General features: G+C 49.6%; 1 long non-coding RNA gene across 3 annotated transcripts; it reads right to left on the bottom strand.

The window, feature by feature from the left end:
* Positions 1-1,532: 1,532 nt before the first annotated feature.
* LOC134761626 (uncharacterized) lies at positions 1,533-10,575 on the bottom strand. 3 transcript variants are annotated; one of them, XR_010140540.1, is made up of 6 exons: positions 10,346-10,575; positions 9,930-10,025; positions 3,816-3,973; positions 3,446-3,606; positions 2,706-2,779; positions 1,533-2,260 (listed from the first exon to the last, which is right to left on the bottom strand). It is a non-coding gene; the product is annotated as an uncharacterized LOC134761626 (long non-coding RNA). The 3 variants fall into 3 exon arrangements; XR_010140542.1 differs by having other exon boundaries at positions 9,937-10,025; positions 10,346-10,569; XR_010140541.1 differs by having other exon boundaries at positions 3,821-3,973; positions 10,346-10,569.
* Positions 10,576-19,365: the final 8,790 nt, after the last annotated feature.

Below are 19,365 nucleotides of genomic sequence, written 5' to 3' on the forward strand. Positions count from 1 at the left end.
TTGGACACACTTGGCCTGTGGAGGGCTGACCCTCAGCTCCTGGCCTCACACTGCCCCCCATGTCCCACTGTTGGCACTCTTTGAAGACATTTCAGGAGGCCCCGTGCCTGCCACTCTCCCAGGCCCGTGTCCCAGCCATGCCAGCCTCCTCTGTTTCTGAGCAAGCCAGGTCCCTCCAGCCTCAGGCCCTGAGTGTTCCACGCTGTTGGTAGCTGCCCCCACCCATGCCATTCCTCCCTCCTAAGATTGTCTCAGGCAGGTGTCTCCATCTCCCACACAGCCCAAATGCCCAGGGAAGGCTGAGCCTCTCTCAGTGGAGGGAGCCAGCCTCTGGAAGGCAGCCCCAGCTCCCGGCTCGGACACTGACTCAGCCCTGGGAGGGGAGGGGGTTCCAGGGAAACTCCTCCCAGTTCTGGAGAGACACTTCCCAGCTCCGGAGAGACTCCTCCCAGCTCCAGAGAGACTCCTCCCAGCTCCAGAGAGACTCCTCCTCATTCCAGAGAGACTCCTCCCAGTTCTGGAGAGACTCCTCCTCATTCCAGAGAGACTCCTCCCAGCTCCAGAGAGACTCCTCCCAGTTCCGGAGAGAATCCTCCCAGCTCCAGAGAGACTCCTCCCAGCTCCAGAGAGACTCCTCCTCATTCCAGAGAGACTCCTCCCAGCTCCGGAGAGACTCCTCCTAGTTCCAGAGAGACTCCTCCCAGCTCCGGAGAGACTCCTCCTCATTCCAGAGAGACTCCTCCTAGTTCCAGAGAGACTCCTCCCAGCTCCAGAGAGACTCCTCTTCATTCCAGAGAGACTCCTCCCAGCTCCAGAGAGACTCCTCCCAGTTCCAGAGAGACTCCTCCCAGCTCCGGAGAGACTCCTCCTTATTCCAGAGAGACTCCTCCCAGCTCCAGGAACGTGTCTGAACGTGGTTGGCTTGTTTTCCTCTGGCCACTGCCAGGACCCTGGGCGAAGGTTTGTCCAGCAGTGGAAGACATAGCACAGTGACCCCAGCAGACCCCACGGTCAACACAGAGCTCCTGCCCAGGGTCAACCTGAGGTCCACCCTCCTCTGGCAGCTGTCACTGGACCTGTTGCTTCAGACCACTGTACTCCAAGCTCCTGGTTTTACTGCCAAATGCACAGCACCAAGACAGCTTGAAATACTCTTTCACTAGTCTTGATGAGAATTCACCCTTCTTGAAGAGTGAATTCCTTCTCTCTCTTCACATGGTAGGTCCAATGTCTCCTCCTCAGAGTGGCCTTCTCTGAATCCTCTTTATTTCTGTCCCTCACAGGGAAAGCCCTGTTTATTTTGTGTCTCCACCACCCACACAGAGAAGAAAGGTCTTGAGAGGGGTGTTTGGTAGGGCCTCTCTGACCACAGCATCCTCAGAGCCCCTGAACTAGAGCTGGCCCAGGAAGGACCAAACCAGAAATCTACTTTTTCTTCTTTGTTGTTTCTTTATTTAATATTAATTGCAAACAAATTTGTAATTACAAGCATACTAAAAAATATTTTATTAAGAGGCACATACACACTTTGCAGCTTCCAGGTGTCTGAGTTTATTGGTTCCATTTTTCAAAAGGCCATCACACGACACTGGAGAGAAGCCCCCAGCTGCCGAGCAGCAGTAGGAGGAGGGCGAGGCCACGGGACAGCATGTGGGAGGCGCCAGCCACAGAGAACACGCACACGTCTGACGACTCGAGCAGCACCAAGTGCACGTCCTTAAAGAACGGAGGTGCAGATCCTGGCAGGGCGAGCTCAGGGTTGGTTAGTTCAGGAGCTCTGCGCATCTCAGGCAGCCAGGCCTCTGGGTTGAGAGACACTGCAACGGTCCCACCGTCACATTCAGATCTGACTATGGCCAGTGGAAGAGGAAGAGATGTGTCCTCTTGGGCTCTTTTCTTAGGGACTAGTAAACATTGCTCGGGCCCTTTCTACCCACGTCCCCCCAAATATCAATGCCAGAATTGGGCCACACAAGCCTCCTGTGCTGGTGCCTGCGGCTGGCGGAGACAGACACGCACCACAGCAGGTGAGCACCATGAGACTGGAGTTAAAATGAAAACACCTTTCTTCTAGAAGCATGAAGGAAACATTTCAAATGATGAAGCTTTGTGCTGCTGATGGTGAGTGAAACAGAACTCTCCATCCATGGGATGTGGGCACAGGACACAGCCCCAGCTTCCTAGAAGGCAGCTGGATGGGTACAGGACGGGGACGCTGCCACCTGCCTTCGGCCCAGGACCTCCATCTCTAAGAATACATCTTAAGGAAAGAAGTAAAGTGCATATGAGCAAAAATATTATGTACTGATATGTTCATTGCATTAATATTTTAAAAATTCAAATATCCAAAATTGGAAAGCTTGTACAAATTTTGACCTATACAAAGAACCCAATATTTACATGCTATTACACTGATATTTAAGAAGAGTGTTCATTAAAATGTAAAACAAACTTTTACCATTAAATGAAAAAAATTACATACCGTATAATGTCTACACTTGAAAAAGGAGTATATAGAAAAATAAAAGCACCCCTGCCGAGTGTTAATAATAGTTTTCTCTGCAGGGTAGGCTTCAGGGTGATTTTCTGTATTTACACATTTTTAGCCTTCTAAATACTCTATAGTGAGAGCGTCTGTAGTTGCTATTGTTTCCATTTTCAGTTATCTATTGCCTCAGTGGTAACCACAAGAAACAACCACAAACCTCTGTGCATGTAACCACCACCACTGGCGCCTGCTCACCGTCGAGGTGGTGTTGGGGCAGGGCTGCGATCTGAGCTGGGGAGGAGGAGAATGAATGTATCTGCTCAGCCGGCCCGGCTGGGTGGCTTCACTGAGCTTTGCCGAGCCCCCTCCCACGCCAGCTGGGCACCACAGAGACTCTCAGGGCCCCAGGCAGATGCTCGTGACAGTACAGGGCTTCGTGGGAACTGCAAGAGCTCACGGCGTCTTAGGCCTCGGCTGGGCAAGGCCCCCTTCCTACTGGCCAAAGCAAGTCAGAGGCCACCCGGCCTCCAGGGGTGGGGAAGGAGCCCCTGTTGATGAGAGGAGCTGCGGTTCGTTGCAGCGACGGGACAGCAGGATGAGGACCTGCAGCCAGCTTTACTTCAGTCCACGATTGAGACCCGGCTGCTGTTCTCAACAGCTGTTCCCACCATGGCCTGAACACCCAGATATTTGCTGCCTCGGTTTCCATGGCCAGTAGGGGTAGTCACGTGGCCAGCTCTGGCCAGTGAGACCAAGGGTAAGTCCAAAGGGGTGAGATTCTGGGAATCACTCTTCCTTCATGATTTAAAAAAACAACAACAAAAGAAAAAAAAAAGGAGGGAGAGGAAGAAGCACACAAGACACCCCCAGCCCCCACCACAGAAGCCTCCCTGCGCCCGGCCTTCCCATGTGACCCCGTGAGGGGGGCCATAAGGCCCAGATGCAGTGAACACACACCTGAAGAAGCCAGGAGAACAGCCCCGAAGTGTCTCCTCCAGGGTTTTAGGGAAGAAATCAATGCCCACAGTTGAAGCCACGGTGAGCATGCCTCAGTGACTGGATTCCCTGTGCCTCTCAAGACATAGCACAGCCTGCATGTCTATCCAGGAAAGGCGCAACTAAAGAAGAAAGCATTTAAGCGAGAAACAGATAAGTCAAAAGTCTTACAAAAATGAGAAGGCTCTAAATGATTACAGCATAACACAGAAGCTGCTTGGCAGTTTAGAATTTCACTCCCAGACAAAACTATAGTCAGCTGAAGGGTATGACCTGGCTGACATGTTGTCCTGATTATTTCATGCTCTAAGTTTGCAGAAAGTGACTGTACCTCACCCAGACATCTTACACGGACTCCCTGGTCCGTGGAGTTTCCCGTGAAGACACAGGCGGCCTGGCATCAGGGGCACACCAAGAAAGTCGGCAGCAGGGAAGGGGGCTTCGTGTCTTTCTCTCATTGGAAAAAAGGAGCAAAACAACTGTCTGAAACTGAAATGAACACGGTGCCTTAAGGTCACTTTATTGTCAAGTAGAAAATGGTCTCAAGAATTGCAAAGGGAAAGGAAGGTAGGATTTGCTGAGGGGAGTGTCACATCAAGAAACCCAGTCATCCAGGGAAAGTCGGCACTTCCCGAATTCCCACGTAATCAGTCACTGAAGAGATGGCATGATGAGCAAACTCTGGTCTATCCGAGGCCTGGGAAGCTGGCTCAGAAGCAGCAGCTGGAGAAACACACGTATGACAGCTGTGGCATTTTGCTAAATATGTTGTCATGATGCCCCATGGCAAGAAGGAAAGAGCTTAGCGTGTGATGGGGAGAGTGGAAGACACCCCACAATGCTCAGGGGGGAGGCTGAGCCTCTGCAGCCAGGTAGACCTCTTGACGAGGCAGGGCCAAGCCTCAGCTGCTTACGTCCAGACAAAGCAGGAGGAGGGTGCCTGTGTTGGCCTTGGCCAAATGAGCATGTTTTATCTGAAACAGAATCCATAGGGTGGAGTTGCTTGACACTGGCCTCCTTCATGAATACCCTCCAGGCGAGAGGCTGCATCTGGGCTGGCCCAGGCAGTGAGCCCAGCGAGGCAGCAGGAGCGCCAGTAGGACTCAGCGTCGATCTCCCGGATTCAGAAATGACCAAGAATCGTGAAACATCTACGTATTCACCAAGGACGCAAACAAGGCTGCAGTCATCTCAAGGAAGCTCCTGGAAATCTTCCTGCAGCCTAGAAAAATGTTACCTGAAGCACTGCAGGAAGATCCTGGGGCCAAGACAGGATTCCCGCTCCACTGAGACCCCAGCCCTGCAGGCTCCCATCCACACCCGCCCTAGGCTGCCCTGGACCTATGGCGGGCCCAGGCACACCCCACAGCCACAGGCACCCCACAGCATGGCGCCGCATCCAGGGAGTGCCTTCCTAGGCCAACATCCTTGGGTGACACCTGTTGAATTTCGTTTTGATTCTTTCCTTTCAGGGTAATAACTTCTATACCTTTTTCTTGGCACATTTCTGTAGCCCAGGTCCAGGAATAGATTAAGCATGAGAGCGTATGGCATCTGCTCAGCAGCCTGTGTATAGCTTATACTTTTTCTGCTGTCCCACAGGAACCGTGTGCACCTCTGCAGGATGCAGACCCACAGGGGTGGGGACAGCAGGAAGAGCAAGAGAGGCACAGAAGAGAAGGCCAGTGGAGGCCCTCCAAGCCGTCCCGAGACAGTCTCCATTGTCGCGTTCAGGCTGGGAAGGGAAGGGCAGTGGACAAGGAAGGGGTCCTGGGACAAGCAGCTGCAGGGGAGGAAGGAAAGGATGCAAAGCTTCCAGCAGAGTTGCTCAGTAGGGGAAAGACGTCTTTCCTCACCCATCCTAGGTTCACGGCTGAAGCTTCTATCACAAAAGACAGATGGACAAGAGGAAAGTGCACATTTTACTTAATCTAAGTTTTATGTGACACAGGAGCCTTCATAAGGAAACGCCAACCCAAAGAAACAGGCGAGCCTGAGTGTGTTTCACGGGAGGTTTGGTGAGAATGGGACGGTGGAGGGAAAGAACAGAAGGAAGCGGTGTGATCTACTGGCAGCAAAGCGGGGGGACCTGGCAGGCCTGTGTGGCCCTTCAGCTCCTGAGCGAAGGACGCTCCACTCCACATGACGGGGTGGCCACTTCTCACAGGCAGGGTTCCTAGACCAGCTTCCCGGGAGGGCCAGAGAGTCCTGCTTTTATGACCTAAGTCAGGAGAGGAGGAAGGAAGGTGAGTGTGGCTTCCTGCTTCTGCACTTTTCTCAAATTCCTTCAGCTGAAAATATCAGGGGGTGAACCTCATCACCCATCACACCCCCCAGCCTATGAACCAGCTGGCATCATCCATCACACCCCACAGCCTATGAACCAGCCTGGCATTACCCATCACACCCCACAGCCTATGAACCAGCTGGCATCACCCATCACACCCCACAGCCTATGAACCAGCCTGGCATCACCCATCACACCCCACAGCCTATGAACCAGCCTGGCATCACCCATCACACCCCACAGCCTGTGAACCAGCCTAGCATCACCCATCACACCCCACAGCCTGACATCACCCATCACACCCCACAGCCTGTGAACCAGCCTGGCATTTGCCGGACAGCACGACTCAGATGCCAAGGTGGCCGGTCCCCATTTATGTGGAGAGATGGCTCTAATAGGAACGGGTGGGCAGGTGCCCCTGGGGGCAGCCCTGGCTCCTGACAAATGTCCATCGGGGGGGGCGGCTCTTGAGTCCAGGGTGCCAACACAGAGCTAGACACCGAGCTAAGTCCTTGATATTCGTCATCCTGATCCAAAGCTCTCCCACCTCCAAATAACCTCTCAGACGCACTTGTGAAGGCCCTGGGGAGACGGGAGGAGTTATTTTTAAAAAGAAAAGGAAAAAGAGAACCGGGAACATTGAGGGCAATGTCATCATCAAAGACGTTCTCTGGGGCTCCAGCGAGCCACGCTGGCCTCGTTGTACAGGCGTCACATGGTGACTTCAGGCTCTTAAATATTCTGCCTTCTCTCATGGAAGCTTATCACAGAGAGAGCGCGGGCGAGCCATTACCTCCTCCTAATTTCCATCACATCTTGGCACCTTCCATGCAGCTGGAGTTATCTCTGTGATGCACGCTTTTTATGAATAATCAGAGTCATCGGGAAGCAAGTGCTCGCCAGGGGACAGATGCAAACAAGTTTCCATCCCTTCTCCCTTTCACACACGGATGGCAACCCCAGTTCCTTTGCCGGGTCTTTCCTGGTGGGTTTTGCAGTCACGCAGCCTGTGCCATAGCATGTGTGCCCGCAGACCCCGCACCCCCCGGAGAGAGCCTAGCAGAGCCGTCTTAATGATGCTGAGAGCCAGCTCCTTCTCCGTGTTTCAAGGAAAAGTTCCCAAAGAGATCTTGCCAAGGAAATGAAGCCTCACTACCTGGAATTTGCATAAAACGAAGGAAGAAACATAGAATTCTAGAAAGTTGGTTGGAAATGTAAGTATAATGACAGGTTTCAGGGGAGTTAGGGATCGTTCTGAACTTTTATAATTCTCAATATGATGGCATTATTATATACTGGGGAAAAAATCAATGTGACAAAACCAGAATTAAACAGAAATGTCACATGTTGATGTGCAAATTGGATAATGTGCACAAACAAGTCATGTCATTAGAATTTCTCAATAAAGAGTAGAAAGCTAAGTCCAATGAATGTTTTTTAATAATTATTTCAAATTCTAGTAAGTGATGGCCTGTCCCTCTGGGTCACCGAAGTATGGTCTATTAATAGAAGTTCACAAAAAAGTGAGGAAGTGAAGAGTAATGATATCAGAAGTAATGATCTGAATATTTCATTTGTATGTTTTGCAGTTGAGGGTTGCTGTGGCATAGGAGAACAGGCCGGGCATTTAAGGGGAAAAGAAGAATTTGGCTCCAGACTGGCTTCTCAAACAAGCCGTGTAATTACCCTAAGCCTGTGTGCTCCTGTGCATGTGGAGACGAAGCTGGCCGGGAGAGGAGCTGAATGACATGTGGGGGGTGGTGGGGCTCCTCTTTCCCTCCTTGGGGGTTGACTGCAGCTGAGGTGACTGAACAAAGTTCTTTATTTTTCTTGTAACCCACTATTTATAAAGCTTTCCACTTCTGGCTATTTTCCGAGCCCAGGTAGCTACTTAATTTATGCACCAGACATAATCTGGAACTGGATTTTCATTTCAGGTAACCCTGGCAGGCACATTGCCACCATCATTCAGGCTGGTAGCATCCCCACCAGAGGGGTAAGAGACCGAGTCATGGAGCGTTTGCACGAGTGGTGGACTCAGGATGGGACCCCAAGCCTTTTGCTTCTAAATCCACAGCTTGTTTCCATGAGAATTCACTTACTGAACTTGCACTGATGTGTTTTTTCACTGCATATGTGTAGTCTACTAGGTGCTGGGCACAGTTGTGAACTGAAGAGAATCAAAACCCTTCCTTCGTGGAATTTGCACTCCAACAAGAGAAACAGATAAGGAGCAGGAAATAGGAACACAGTGTAGTGTGTGAACAGTGACAATAAAGCCGGCGGAGGCACCAGGGAGAGCTGCAATTTGAAATGAAGTGGGCAGGGTGGGCCTCACCAGAAGCCGCAGCTGAGCAGGGGCGCTGAGCAGACATGTACTTCCAGGAGGGCCCTTCTAGGCAGGGGGAGGTGAGAATGGAGAGATGGGGCCTGGGGAACTGCCTGTTATTCTGAAAGAGAGAGTAAGCCATTGTGGGTATCCCCTTCCTGAGAATAAGCAGAGGTTAAGCAAGGAGACTGAGAAACAGAAGCCCGTTGCGTAATGGAGGGGGAATGAGGGTGGCTGGGACTGGCGGGGAAGTTGGAGCAGCAGCGGGCTCTGGGTCTGAACTCTGAAAGCGGAGACAGAACTTTCTGACAGGCTGGATGTGAGCATGGAGAAGGAAAGGGGCCAGGGTGGCTCCCAGGTTGGAAGTTCCTCCCCTGGACAGGCTGGGATAGGGAGGCTGCAGGTGGCGCGGGCTGGGTGAGGGTCCTCGGTGGGTGCCAGCAGAGCCGTCCCTCTCCCATGGACCCGCTGCCTGCTGGCTTCTGCCCGCTCCGCCTCATCCACCCCCAGCACTCAGTGCTCTCCTTGCCTCAGAGCCGGCCTGATTCTGCCAGGCCAGGTGCACGGCCAGGGCTCGGATGTGGATGGCACGTGGCACGGGCTGGGTGGACAGGGAACACCTGTGAGCCCTCCCATCATGGAGGCTGAGATGGGGTTCGGAAGACAGGTCTGGAAAAGAGAGGCATCAAGCTCATCAATGCATAAAGGGGTTTAAACCCACAAGCCTGGACATGACCACCAGGAAGGGAAAAGCAAGGCCCCGAGGACTGACGCCTGGACCACGGCCACTGCGAGAGGTCGAAGGACCCAAAGGGGCAGCAGAGGAGGCAGAGGTGGGCGCGCACGTTGGGAGGCAGCAAGAGCCCTGGAGGGTGGGGCACAGGAAGCCACACAGGCGGGGGTTGGAAGCAGGCTCGCCAGGCACTGGCTTCCACTTCAGCCCACGGTGTCCTGGGCTGCACTCTTACTACTTACCCAAGTCCAGGGAGCAGGACCCCTCCCATACGAGCTACGTGAAGCAGGTGACTACTTACAGATAGGCATTGAGGAACCGCAGGAGCCCAGGGCTCATAGCCAGGCAGTCCCCCAGGCTCAGGGAAGTGGCCGGGGCAGAGAGGTCTCACCTGAATGTGCTCTATTTGCACTGTGGCTGAGGACCCCAGAAAGCATCCCGCCCCGGGTTTTATACCTGGGCATTCCAGGACTCACTGGGGTAAAGCGGGCAAGGCCATCCTGGTTTTGGAAGGGCTGGAACAGAGCAAGGCTATTGCAGCCAGCCCCTCCCATCTCAGGACCATGAATTCCCAGCATATTCTGCAGTGACTCGGGGGAGCACAATGAGAGGTAGAGAGGGCTGGGTCTGTCTGAGGCCATGCAGGAGTCTCCAGGGGCAGAGACCTGTGTGTCAGAGGCTGGTGGAAGTCACCTGGGAGGAAGCCTAGGAATTGAGCATTATGGAAATGACATTTACATTTTACATTATATTTAAAACACACTAAGGGTCCTTCTCCAAATAAAGCCAGACCACAGAAACATCCTGTAAAACCTAATAAAACTCAACAATAAGCAATCAGTGAAAACCAGTTTTAAAACACTATAGTAACATCCAAAAAAGAAAGACTAGCTTCATGTCATCATCTTTTAAAAGTGAAGTCCAGGAAGAAAAAGTATGGAAATCAACAACAGCCTCCTGTCCCTGAGAAATAGAACCTTGGGGAAGAGGGTAAGCAGAGAGCATTCTGAGCTTTTTCATGAATAAACCTAAATTCGAAAAGAAACAACTGGTCAGCAGTTGAAGGAGAGTCTCTGGGGTTAAAGCCCTCACCTACCTCTTACCTCCAAGGAGCCCCAGAGATGAGCAGGAGGGGGAGCTGGAGAGGAAAACGAGACGACCAACTGACTGCAGTTGTCCAGGGCGGAATATTCTATAGCAGCAAACACATTAGGATGGAGGGAAGGAATTGGAAAGAGAACAAGACCCCTGCAGGCTCAGGGATCCTCAGGACATCCAGGGGCAACTCCCCCCAACCCCATCCCCCTCTTTCTCTGCTTCCACGGGGATGGGAGGAGCCCACACAGGGGTCCTTGTCTCTGGCAGAGAACAAACTCCTTCCTAAATCGGGGCAAGAAGTGGAAACCCAAGGGCATCGCCTGCAGAACAGGCTGTGCCCTGAGCTTGCAAGAGTTCCTCCACCGTCCCAGACTACTAACAAAATTGCACAAAGACGACAGCTTCCAGCTGTACCTTCAAGCCCCACCAGAGCAGGGAGGACATAGAACCCATCAGTCCCAGGGAAGTTTCACATTCTGTTTAGGCAAAGACAAGACTCACAGGGCTTCCCACGTGGAGTGAGCTGAAAAAGAAGGAAGGCAGGAAGGGAGGGAGGGCGGCTAGAAGAGAGAAAGGCAGGCAGACAGGCACAGGAGTATCTAGACATAGTACAGCTGAGAAGAAAAAAAAAGAGAGGGAAATTGCATGCAAAATACAAAGATTAAACCTACTGTTGCAGCATATTGCAAGAAATTTTTAAAAGCTTCCAATAATAAATAATGTGAAAGTTAGCTAAAAATAAAGAGAGTAAGAAGTCACTGAGAAAAGAATTCAAAAATAAAATGAGACAACTGGAATAAAATGCAAACAAAAATTGAAGAGATACAGAAAAAAATTGAGGCTACTAATTCTTCATTAGATAAATAATACCTATATCAGAAACCACAAGGAGCCAGATAAACACAGCTAAATCCTGATTGGGTACATGCAGAAAGGGCTTATTGATATTCACAGATAATGCAATGAAAGAAAGGACAAGGGAAAAGAAAGGAATTTTAATTGGAACCACAAGAATATTTGAGAGGCTCTCTCTGAATTTTTATAGGTTTTAAAAAGTGGTCAAAAATAACAATTTCATATGATTCAACCTAATTAAATATGAAGATGAACATACAGGGACTACTGGTATATCTGAAACAGAAATAAATAGAACAGAAAAGAATATATAGATAAAATTGGAAAGATGTTCCTGAACAAACCAAGTCTGCATCTGCAGATTAAAGGGACATTTTTTTCCTGTTCCAGGAACAACTGGCTCACAACCATTCCTCATCGAGACACACCCGAGTGGGGTCACTGAGTCTCCAGGGTGAGAAAATGTCATGGAGTGCCCAGGCCGCGGAAAAGCCACCTACGAGGCAGAGGTGTCCCCTGCCCAGCTACAATCACATCAGGCATTCCAGGTCAGGTACCAGCTTCTCCTGAGGGAAAAGACACCCAAGAGTGATGGCGGACCCCTGAACAGCTCGTAGGCTAGCAGTGTCGACCCCCCATGCAGTAAAAAAAAATCTGCTTAACTTTGACTCCTCAAAAATGTAACTCCTCATAGCCTACTGTTGACCAAAAGCCTTGTTGATAACATACACAGTTGATTAACACCTATTTTATATGTGATTTATATCATATACTGTGTTCTTATAATAAAGTGAGCTAGAGGAAAGAAAACGTTATTAAGAAAATAGTGAGAAAGAGAAAAGACATTTACTATTCATGAATTGGGGATGGATCGTCATAAGCTCTTCATCCGCATCGTCTTCATGCTGGGGAAGCTGTGGAGGAGGAGGAAGAGGAGGGTGGCAGAGGGGGAAGAAAATCCACATACAAGTGGATCAGCGCAGTTCAAACCCCTGTTGTTCAAAGCTCAACCGTACATAGAATCTGCTAAAGTGTATTCTCAACCACAGAAGAATTCCATCACTACAGCACCCAGGAGCCTTCTCGAAAAAAAAAATACTTGATGACAAAAATTTAGCCATACAGCAGTTGAATCATAAAAATGTTAAAATTCAGGCATGAAGAAGCTGGAATGAAAGAATGCTGAATGTATTTGAATATGGAAGGGTCTCAAATGAAATACATGGTAATTGTGGCACAGAACAAAATGTAGATGATATAAAATGGAAGTCTGTAAAAATAGTCTAGCGAACAAAAGTCGTGGGGGAGGAAGAAAAGTGGGTAGGAGATATGAATTGTGCAAATTCAAGGGGAAGAAATCAACAGAACTTTTTAAAGTTATAACATTAGATTAAAAAAAAAAAGGTTGACCCTAACCCCAACTTTGTAGCTTAACTTTTTGAATTTTAGATTTTTAGGAAAAATCACTAATATCACTTATAAGGAAAACACACATCTTCACTTATCCATTTCCTTCATGTTCAGTTTTAGATTCATTTTCTTTAGTTAAATACAAGTAATGTAAAATCGAATACATGATGTATTTCATTTGTGTAAAATTATTTCTATCTACTCTTCTGGGAGAATATACGCATTGCAAAAGCTCTAAAATGATGTTTATGAAACATTAACCGTAGTGATTTGCAAGAAGTGTGGTGATTCCTCAAGAGCTAAAAACAGAACTACCATTCAACCCAGCAATACCATTACTGGATATATACCCAAAGGAATATAAATCATTCTGCCATAAAGACACATGTGCACCTATGTTCATACCAGCACCATTCACAATAGTAAAGATGTGGAGTCAACCTAAATGTCCATCAATGACAGATTGGACTCTAAAGATGTGGTACGTATACACCATGGAATACTACACAGCCAGAGTAAAGAACAAGATCATGTCTTTTGTAGGAACATGGATGGAGCCAGAGGCCATTATCCTTGGCAAATTAATGCAGGAACAGAAAACCAAAAGCCACATGTTCTCACTTATAAGTGGGAGCTAAAGGATGAGAACTCATGGACACAAAAAGGGAACAACAGGCACTGGGGCCCATCAGAGAGTGGAGGGTGGGAGGAGGGAGAGGAGCAGAGAAAATAACTATTGGGTACTAGGCTTAGTACCTGGGTGATGAAATAATCTATACCACAAACCCCCATGACGAGTTCACCTACATAACAGACCAGCACATGTACCCCTGAACCTAAAATAAGAGTTAAAAAAAAAAAAGTAGTGATTTCCAGATGATGAGACTGGGAATAAATTTTTGACTTTTTGTACTTTCTGTTTTCTTGATCCACCCCTGTCCCCTGCCAACAAACAGATAACATTCTCCTAAGCAATAGTTACTTCCTAATGAGAAGAGAAGGAAGTCCTCCAGCAGCCCCGCTCCGCTGCTCCTCGAGCTCACCTGGGCTCATCTCCTCCAGGATCAATTCACTCATCACTGTGGTTCACGGCTGGGCTGCTCCTCCCTCTCCACCTTCTTTTTTTAACACAGACCTTGTCCTCTCCAGCCAATTGACATAGTCTGAGAAGACACCTCTTAGTCAAAAATGTCCTTTTGTTAAGCAAAAGACAATAATTAAACCTATGGAATACTGATCAGTGAAGAGGTGGCCTGGCTAAATTACAGTGTTTAGAACAAAACTAAACACAGCAACCAAAAGGACTTCGGTAAAGTAATTATGATCATCCACAGAGGTCTGACCTGGACACTGGTCAACTCTTCCTTCTGCCTCCACCTCACCCGGGTGCTTGCGCCCGAGGGCACCTGCATGGAACAGGCAATGCACGCGGCACTGAACCTTCATCCCCCAGGGTCCTCTGGAAACCCTGCTATGTGCCAGGCCCTACACTTAGCTCTGGATACACCAGGGCAAATGAAGCAGTCTAGCTAGGCAGACAACCAGACTGTCCAGGTAAACGGGCTGCTGTGTGGAAGCATATAACACACATGGAGCCAAGGCGTCTCGCACTGGGCCAGTCTAAGATGAGTCCAGGGCTGTGGAAAGAGGGTGGAGTGGAGAGAAAGAGGAGACAAGGCAGATGGAACAAGGGGAGAAGCTCTGTACCTCACAGTCAGGTGCTCTCTACTGTGTATCCAATAGCTATTCTTCTCTTTTAATCACAAAACTCCTACATGTTAGAAACAGTAAAGTGCCCTTCTTAAGAAACTAAATTTCCTGGCTCCCTAGCAATAGACAGTTGTTGGGTGGGGCTCCCAGGAAAGCCACTTGAAGGGGACAGATTCACCTAGATGGAATGCAGACATGATGGCTACAGCTGCAGCGCCATTTTGCAACCGTGAGGAAATTTGGAGGCTAGAAGCTACACATTAAGGACTATGGAGCAGAAAGACAGAAAAACTCTGGATCCCTGATAATAGGCAATGGGAGTGAGATGAAAAGCAACAAGCCAACCCCAGACTGCCTACCTCCGGGTTTATTCTATGTGAAAGAAATATCAACATTTATCCAGCTGAAGCCTCTCTTAGGTGGGATTTCTGCTACCTGCAGCTGAACCTAATCCTGAGTGATCTAGCTTAAAAGACCTATAAAAAGTTAGCTATTTTTAGCATGATCACCGTTACCCTAACTCCTCATCTATTTCCCTTGCCCTAGGCTCCTACAGAATTTATACTTTGCACTAAATAATTTACTCTGGAATTATTGGTGTATGTATTATTTATTAACTAACTGCATGACGGAGTATTCCCACCCTATAATAGGCTCATAAACTCCATGCATGGAAATAAACATAATTTATCCAAGCCTACCTCAGGGCCGAGCACATGATAGGTGACATGGTTTGGCTGTGTCCCCACCCAAATCTCCTCTTGAATTGTACCCCCATGATTCCCTCATGTTGTGGGAGGGACCCAGTGGGAGACAGTCGAATCATGGGGACAGTTTCCCCCATACTATTCTTGTGGTAGTGAATAAGTCTCTCAAGATCTGACGGTTTTATCAGGAGTTTCTGTTTTTGTGTCTTCCTCATTCTCTCTTTGCCTGCTGCCATCCATGTAAGACGGGACTTGCTCCTCCTTGCCCACCATGATTGTGAGGCTTCCCCAGCCACGTGGAACTGTAAGTCCATTAAACCTCTTTCTTTTGTAAATTGCCCAGTGTCAGGTATGTCTTTATCAGCAGAGTGAAAACAGACTAATACAACGAGCTACTTCCTAAGTGCTGGCAGGACTGACACCATGATTCCCCTTCCTTTATCTGTCTTCTTGGTTACAGCTGTTGTGCTAAGAGGAGGGGAAAGCATGTCTTGTGACCCACTCACCAGCCCTGTGATGAGGGTCTTATATCCACGTGTTAGAGATGAGGAAGCTGAGGCTCAGAGATGTCAAGTCACAGACCCAGGGTCACTCAGCAAGAAAACAGCAGAGCTGAGTTTCACAGCCCTGAGCATGCTGGCCTGTCCACGCCACCACAGGGGCCTCATGGAATTCGTGGTGTCCATGTCCCTAAGGAACTAGTTTTACTCTGAGGAAGAGGTTTGATGGGTGCACATTTCATTAGAGGGTGGGAACATGAAGATTATTTTTATTTTGCTATTTTATGTTCGATCTAAAACAGATGGAAAGTCTAATTAATTCCCACGCCTTCCCTTGCCAGCCCCAGGCAGTGGTCACCTCAGGGAGGAACAAGAACCTAAGACCACATGGAATACTATGCAGTCATAAAAAGAATGAGTTCATGTCCTTTGCAGGGACATGAATGAAGCTGGAAGCCATCACTCTCAGCAAACTAACACAGGATCAGAAAACCAAACACCACATGTTCTCACGCATAAGCGGGAGCTGAACAATGAGAACACATGCATACAGGGAGGGGAACATCACACACCGGGGCCTGTCGGGGTGGTGGGCTAGGGGAGGGAGAGCATTAGGACAAATACCTAATGCACACGGGGCTTAAAACCTAGATAAGTTGATCAGTGCAGCAAACCACCATGGCACACGTATACCTAGGTAACAAACTTTCACGTTCTGCACATGTATCCCAGAACTTAAATTAAATTTTAAAAAAAGAACCGGGGACTTGCACCTCCGTCCCTCCTGCCCGTCGCCTGGCAGACGCCATCGCTGAAGGCAGCAGCTGGATTTGTCTTGTTTAGTCGCTGCCTTTCTCCTCTTTCTGAAGGATGAGCTGAGAGTTTCGAGTTCCACTGAGGCCTGACTGCCGTCTGGCCGCCTTCCTGGGAACACACGCCGCGTGGAACCAGCCGGGTTTCTCTCACTGTTCTCCAGCACTGCCCAGACCAGAGGCGCAGGGAGAGGAGGGGTCAGCGGTTCCGCGACCACTCCTCACGCTGTCCCTGCTCTCCAGCCTCTGCCTCTGCAGGAGCCCGCGGGAGCTGCCCCGGGCCCCCTGTCCCCACCTGTGGCACCTGTCCTGGTCCGCCTCCTGGGGCCGCGCCTGCCCCCCACACAGTGCTGCCAGTGCTGGAGGGCGAGACTCTATCTGCTGTCTCTGCAGGTCTCCACTGTTCACCCGTAGCAATGGCTTAACAAAATATCTGTTATTTTTAATTAAACTTTGACACACCCTAAAGAATGCACCAAGACCCAGTTGCCTACAGTTCTGGGCTCTGCAGTTCCTCGCATGGTTTGGCTCTGACCCTAGAACATGTTTTTTATCATTATTAATGGTCATATTCATTTCCAGAATGGTCAATTTTCTGCCAAGCTTAAAATTTACTAATAGCCTTTGGAGCAGAGGTTCGAATTCTTTCTCCGCGTCCTCTGGGACCGCTGACACGGACGCCCCATGCCCGTGGAGTTCCCTCTCCCACTCTCTTTCCTCCTGGGACCACACCCGGGGCCTGTGGGCAGATTTACAAAATGAGGGAAAAGAATGTTACTGCTGACCCAGAAGAATTCTGGTCTAACACAAACGAAAATAACTGAAATGGCAGAAAAGCTTTCGACAGTAAGAGACCCGGCCCGGGGACCCTGGCCTCCAGCACGGAGCTGCCTTGTGGGTTTTACATGGATGGGATTTTGTCCCCCAGTTGTCAGGCAAGGATGGCGCACCGTGGCCCAGGAGTCCGCGCGGTTTTGTCCAGCCAGCGAGGTATCCCTTGCACTGTGTCCTGGCAGGAGAACCCTCTTCCTGCAAGGAGCAGATTGCGAGTCATTTGAGTGGGGCCACCTCACTCCCCCATCACAGCCTTCTACCGGAGAACCACACGCTCCATTTCCCAGCCCCCGTTGTGAGTTCAGGGGTGGGCACAGGCCTTGCCCCCTGAAATTCAGCACACAACCCCTAGAACAGAAGAGACCTCTCTTTCTCTAGAAAGGTACGTGGCACGACCACAACTGCAGACGCGAACAGAACAAAAGCCATCCGGCCGGCAGAAGCCTCCGAGAGAGGAGTGAGGCAGAGTAAAGATTATCTGAGCCCTCGGATTCAGGTTGCCAGATGAGATACTGGGTGCCCACTTAAAGTGGAATTTTAGTTAGAGAATGGAGAGGGGGCATATTTGAACTAGAAAAAAAATCATTCTTTATGTGAAATTCAAATTTAATTGGGTGCCCTGTTTCTTTTTGTTAAGTCTGGCCATCCTAACCTGGATTCATCCGCGCCTGAAGCCAAACACACCCTGGGCGTCCCAGGAAGGAGCAGGGTTTCCTGCACTCCCAGCTGAAGGACCGTCGCTCCTGGGTCTTCTCTCCACACACAAACAAGGGAAGAGAAAATGGCCCCAGGGCTCCATGAGCGCCAGCCCGAAGCAGTAGTGATGGCAGGGCATTGCTGCGTTGGTTTTCTCATACCTGAAGAAGCATTAACTCCTCCGGAAGCCTTTTGCAGAGAAGTCAAAGTACTTTTTTAAAAAGAAGAGGAGACAGGAAGACGGTCTTTAAAGTGAAACTCCTAATCATCCTATGATAAGAATGAAACCTAATTTTCCTGTCCACTGCTACCTGCTAGGTTACGTGCTGCATTTTAACTCCTTGTAATCCCCAGAAGGCAAAGGATGTTAAAATCAATTTTTTAAAATTGTATTAGCAAATCACTTTCTTCTCTCAAGTGTTTTGTCACCTCTGTAGTCCCTGAGCAAACACACAGACAGCCCACATGGTGATCGCAAGTGTGTACTTTGAGCACCGGGCATTTCAGTCAAATATTGATTCTGCCATGTATTAACATGAATGCCACTTTGAGTACCTCATTGCCCTCTGCCAGCCTCGGTTTCCTCATCTGTATGATAGAGACAATAACATTATCATTGTCATTTTGTGTAGCTCTGGGATTTTGTGCCTGGCCTGTGACAAGTCAGTACATAGTATTTATTGTTAAATGGCAGCTGCGCACACCTGCCACCACTTGGGAAGTTCTTGTCATGCTCAATATGACCTGAAGACTGGGGTGGAGTTGGGCGGCTGGGAGAGAACTGGGCCCAGTTGCTTTCTGAGTTGCTGACGCCTCTGCTGACAGAGCACAACAGCCCACAAGCTGCCCCTCGCTCAGCCTCACAGCAGCGCAGGACGTCTGCGTTATCTGCAAATTTGATTTTGTTTGTGGCACAATTTCTATTAGTTGGACATTTCAAACATTGTCATTCTTTTATATTCTTTATCAGTATATTATTTAAAAACCAAAGCATTGACCCACCCATTTCACAGAGAATGGAGACAAAGAGTGAGTGAGTGTCTAGTGCACAGACAAACCACTTCTTGGAGTATAAATAGGGCGGGATCCCAGCTCTTCCACATTCTCATTCAGGCATTTGAGATAAAAACTCAGCTTTCCACTGCCTAAGTTCAGAGGGGAACGTGTCGCCCCACACACCCTGGGAACCAACTAGGGCCACAGGCTTCAGGTCACCTGGAACACGCGGCTCCACAGAAGCTGCCAGCGTCCCGCCTCTGTGCCTCCCTCTGCTCTGTGCACCTCCCTGGGTTCGGTTCTCGAGACAGGCATCTGCAAGCACAGGCACGGGCTCCCCAGACTCTGTCTCCCCAGGGCAGAAGGGCCGCCTTTCCCTGAACCTCCCAGAGGGCTGACCCAGGGGAGGGCTCCAATTGCTCCTCCTGGATCACACGCTCAGCTGCGGCCGGCTCTGGGACCCAGAGGAGGTGGCAGGAGTGACCCACCAGGACCTGGGTCGGCCTGGCTCTCAGAAAGTGCTGGTAGGAGGAAGCCCCACCCTAGCTGCTTGAGGAAGCTTCCTCTGGGGAAGAAAGTCCCTGGTCTTGGAGGACAGGAGGTGGAGGTGGGGCCTGGATAAAGGATGGCCACTACCCAAGCAGACCAGGGCAGATATCGAGGGACATCTGTTCCTGGGCACCCGCAAGAAAGTTTTTATTGTGCAAGTTATACATGGAGTCATTTCCTTGACAACGTTGGTTCGCCCCCACCCCGCCTCCACAGCTCCACCAGCGCGGTGGCTGGTCTGGTTCGCTGTGTCTTCGCTACCCGTCTCCACACTCACACACAGAAACCAACAGGATCAGACAATAAACAGCACCGTGCTGCGGCTCGGTGCTACGTGTTTTCAATAGGTTCAGACTAAACACATT

The sequence above is a fragment of the Pongo abelii genome, chromosome 5 (genome assembly GCF_028885655.2).
Source record: "Pongo abelii isolate AG06213 chromosome 5, NHGRI_mPonAbe1-v2.0_pri, whole genome shotgun sequence".
NCBI lineage: Eukaryota > Metazoa > Chordata > Mammalia > Primates > Hominidae > Pongo > Pongo abelii.